We start from the raw sequence: 4,383 nt of genomic DNA on the forward strand, positions 1-4,383 counted from the left end.
ACACACGTTGGAGAGCCCGGGCTGGATACTTTGATCATCAGAAACCCAGAGAGACAACTTTGGCATGGGTCAGAATTAGAACCATCCCGGTTTTTACATTTAAAAAAAAAATCTCCCATCACTAACATTATCGCAGAAAAATAACTCCCCCCCCCCCCCCCCCCCACGACTAAACAATTTAAGCTTCTAAAAAAAAAATACTGGATTATTTCCGAGCAAATCTTCCGACATTATAACGCGCCCACATAACCGATTACTCTTCGACTGTTTCGTGTTTTACATGTTAAGTATGAAACACACACACGTCTAATTATTCACTATTATGATCGCCGAAGTCAGCGGAGGTCTAAGCGAGAAAAATGGGTTCCCTCTAGACTATTTATACAACAAATAAAAGTCAATTAGAACAAACGAGGTGCCCCGAATACAAAATACAGCTTGTGTAGGTAGGAAAGAACTACAGATGTTGGTTAACACTGAAGATAGACACAAAATGTTGGGAGTCACTCAGCTGGTCAGGCAGCATCTCTTGGAGCCTGATGGTGTCTTTATTTATTATTTGTTGTTTTTATTTTCCCAGGCACGTTTGTAAATTCCAGTGGCTATTATGAAGCTGATTGCCTTTAGTTTGCAGGGCGAAATAATCTAGCCCAGGAGACTGAGATGCGGGTCATTTTTCACGTGAAGATCATACCCTATTTACAGTCACGCTTTAGATCAATTAACTCAAAATTGATTTTCGCCAACTGGATGTCTTACATATTGGGATCAATAGTTTATCCCCCCCCAAAAAATGGTGCTTTGCAAATATTACTGTGTGATGAGATGCATCGATATTGACACGAGATTGTATGAAAGATCATTAAAAAAAAACGTATACAGAAATATGAAACAAATGTTTAATGGAGTGGCTTTGAGGATGGTGTGTGTTTAAAAATGGAAGCGCTGACTGTTCGAAATCAATCACTGACGAAGTGCCTGGTTAAATATTCCGTGAAAAATAATGGCAACTTCAGAAGTACCTAACTACGTTATTATCTCCATTCTTCAAAATCATCTCACCGTGATGGCTCCGTTTGTCTTTCCAGTAAAATGAAACTCCATAAACGTTATAGAGGGGGGTGGGTGGGTGGGGAAAAAACCCGTCTTATTAAAGGAAGAAATAACCACATCGGACAGAAGTATTAAAAAAAATGAGGCTACTTTTAAAAACAAGCTAAGAAATGTAATTAATTATTCAAAATCGCAAAATAAAACGCAACGCGTAACCTGCTGTATTTTTGTTTTACTAATATAGTATTATCAAATAAATATTATCTGCGGTTGAGGTTTTTTCCCCTCACTAATCGATGAAACTGGGGTGAAATTAAATCGTTGCGAATAACGCGAGATACCTGGATTTGCACTAATTAATGCGTTTAATAAATAGAAAGCAATATGTTGCGTGCGGAAAATTTGGAAATCTCATCAGGGACCTTCCTTGCTCTGGAGTTGGACGCGGAAAGACATGACTGTCTGAAAGTTTCCTCGCTATTGAACGCTGATGAATCGGTTCGGTGACCATGATTTCGCAGTATCTGCTCATTTCATTAGGAATTCAGGATACATACACTAGCGAAGGTTTGAGGGCTGATTCAGTCCAGTCCATGAAACAATTATCATCACTCCTATTTTTTTTTTAACAGTATCTAAAACAAATGTGAGAGGGGGGTGGGTGGAAACGAATTCTGGAGGAGATATATTTGGATGGGTTTGCGTGTACAATGTGAACGTTATTAGATAAAGGTGGATGTTTTGATGCGGTTAGATTTCTCCAGCAACGTATCTAAAACACTTATTGGTGATAAATTACTGTGCAAGAAATTCCCAAAAAAAGGCCGCACTAATCAATGGTGAACTTTGTAGCAGCCTGACTGTGTCAATTCGTCCATGCGGAGGCAGGAATATCCTGCATTATCATTTTTCAGGTAGAAGGCACGTTTGGTTCACTGAACAAAAGTGATCGTCAAGTGGCTGAACTGTAGAAGCGGCCGAGTTTCAGCCACGGAGACGCCGTCTCTCTCTCTTTCTCTCTCTCTCTCTCTTCCCCCCTTTTTTTGTTGTTGCTTTTAACATTGAACAGAATTGATAGTATTCGCGGGGTTACGATGCAATAAGGGCTGGGGGGGGGTTTCTTCTCTCTCTCCGGACGAGCTGTGACTGACAACTGTAGGTGCCAATAACTGGCTCATCCCCTGGCGACCGTCAGTGGTTGCAAGCAGCCAATTATTCTGGAGGACAGGCGGACCTTAACGACAGGCTGACAATTGTTTTAACTTCCAAAGTAAGCAGCAGTTTCTAATTATTTTCTAACTTGTGTGTGTATATATATATATATATTCTTTTTTTTTTCCCCTCCAAGTTTTCTTCTGTTTAAGGTTGAGGTTGGTTATTGTTGTTGTTGTTGTGATCGTTACAAATTGACGTGGATTGAGCAGAATATTGCAATTTTTAAACGAAACGCAGCCCACAACACCTAGCTCAAGAGCACAGCCACTGTTTGTATCAGTGTGTGGCCCGCTGCTTGGAGGCCGGTCTCCAGTCCCAGGCTTGTAGTTTGTTCAACGATGCATCGTCCTCCGATCCCTTTGCCTTGACCAGCGTCTCCGGCCCGGTGCATCCCCGCTGCAAGGACTCATTTTGCTTGAGAGGAAATGAAAAGAACCATTCGTCCTTAAAATAAACCCATCTCACCCGCAATACCCATTAAAAAATATATACGTTTAGACAAGAAAACAGAAGGAAAAGGGGGGAGGAAAGGAAAGGGAGCATTAAAAATGCACTAACTTAAATGCAACTGGGTAAATAGATTGGAGACACAAGGAACTGCAGGTGCTGCTTTATCTTTTAGAAAAATCGCAAACTGCTGGAGTAACTCAGCGACACGAGGAACTGCAGCTGCTGCTTTATTTCAAAACAATCACAAACTGCCGGAGGAACAACGATACGAGGGACGGCAGATGCTGGGTTGTTATTTAAAAAAACCACAAACTGTGTTGGAGTAACTTAGCGACACGAGGAACTGCAGATGCTCGTTACTCCAGCACTTTGTGATTTAAAACAAAAATAATAAACCAGGCCTCGTATCGCTGATTACTCCAGCAGTTTGTTTGTATATGTGTGTGTGTGTGTGTGTGTTTTGGGGTAAATACGTTACATGTTTAAAGTGGTCGTCCATTAACTGACATACAACTGGGTAAACGCATCATTGAGACACAAAGAACCCAGATCAAGAGTCAAGAGGTTTTATTTTATTGCCACATGTCCCGAAATGGAACAATGAAATTCTTACTTGCAAAAAAAAAAGCCCCCCAAAGTGCTGGAATAACTCGGCGGGTCAGGCAGCATCTCTGGAGGACAAGGATAGGCGACATTTTTCTAAGTCTGAAGAAGGCTCCCAACCCGAAACGTCCGTGTCTTCCAGCAGAGCTGCTACCTGACTCGCTGAAGAATTACTCCAATACTTTGCGGGGTGTGTTTTTTAAGGGGAGGGGAGGCCGGTTTAAAGTGCCATATATTAACTTAACTGCAATCGGGTAAATACATTGCAGAATCAAAGTACCATGAGCAATAATTGAAACACAATCGGGTATGCATCGAAGGTTTAAAGGCCATGTGCATTGATTTAAATGTAACATTAAGTGCTGGAGTAACCCAGCGGTCGGGCAGCGTATCTGGAGATACTGTCTGACCCGCTGAGTAACTCCAGCACTTTATGTCTTTTAAAAAATATAAACCAGCACCTACAGTTCCGTGTATCTAAAGGTAATAAGCACATTGCAGGCTTAAAATGCCACGTGTACTAAGGCAAATGCAACCAGGTGCATACATTATCGGTTTAAAGTGTCTTTCTTGTGCAATAACTTAAAAGCAACCGGATAAATATATTGTAGGTTTAAAGTGTCATGTGCAATAACTTAAACGTAAATGCAACCTGCTTAAATATTGTGCAGGCTTTAAAATGTCATGTGCAGTAACTTAAATATAACTGGGTAAAATATATTGTCGTTTAAAGTTGGGTTTATTGTAACTTGGACTTGAATACAACCGGGTAAATACATAGTAGCAGGGTTTCAACATGTTGTCGGGTTAGAGTGTCATGTGCAATAACTTCAATCTACAACGGGGTAAATATGTTTTGGGTTTTAAATGTCATGTGCAATAAATGCAGCCAGGTGATATATGTTGAAGGTTTAAAGTGTGTTGTGCACAAACTTAAACAAAACTGGGTAAATATGTTGTGTGTAAGAAGGAACTGCAGATGCTGGTTTAAACCGTAGACATAAAAAGCTGGTGCGACTCACCGGGACGGGGAGCATCTTTGGAGAGGAGTGGGTGACGTTT

Source organism: Rhinoraja longicauda, chromosome 6 (genome assembly GCF_053455715.1).
Source record: "Rhinoraja longicauda isolate Sanriku21f chromosome 6, sRhiLon1.1, whole genome shotgun sequence".
NCBI lineage: Eukaryota > Metazoa > Chordata > Chondrichthyes > Rajiformes > Arhynchobatidae > Rhinoraja > Rhinoraja longicauda.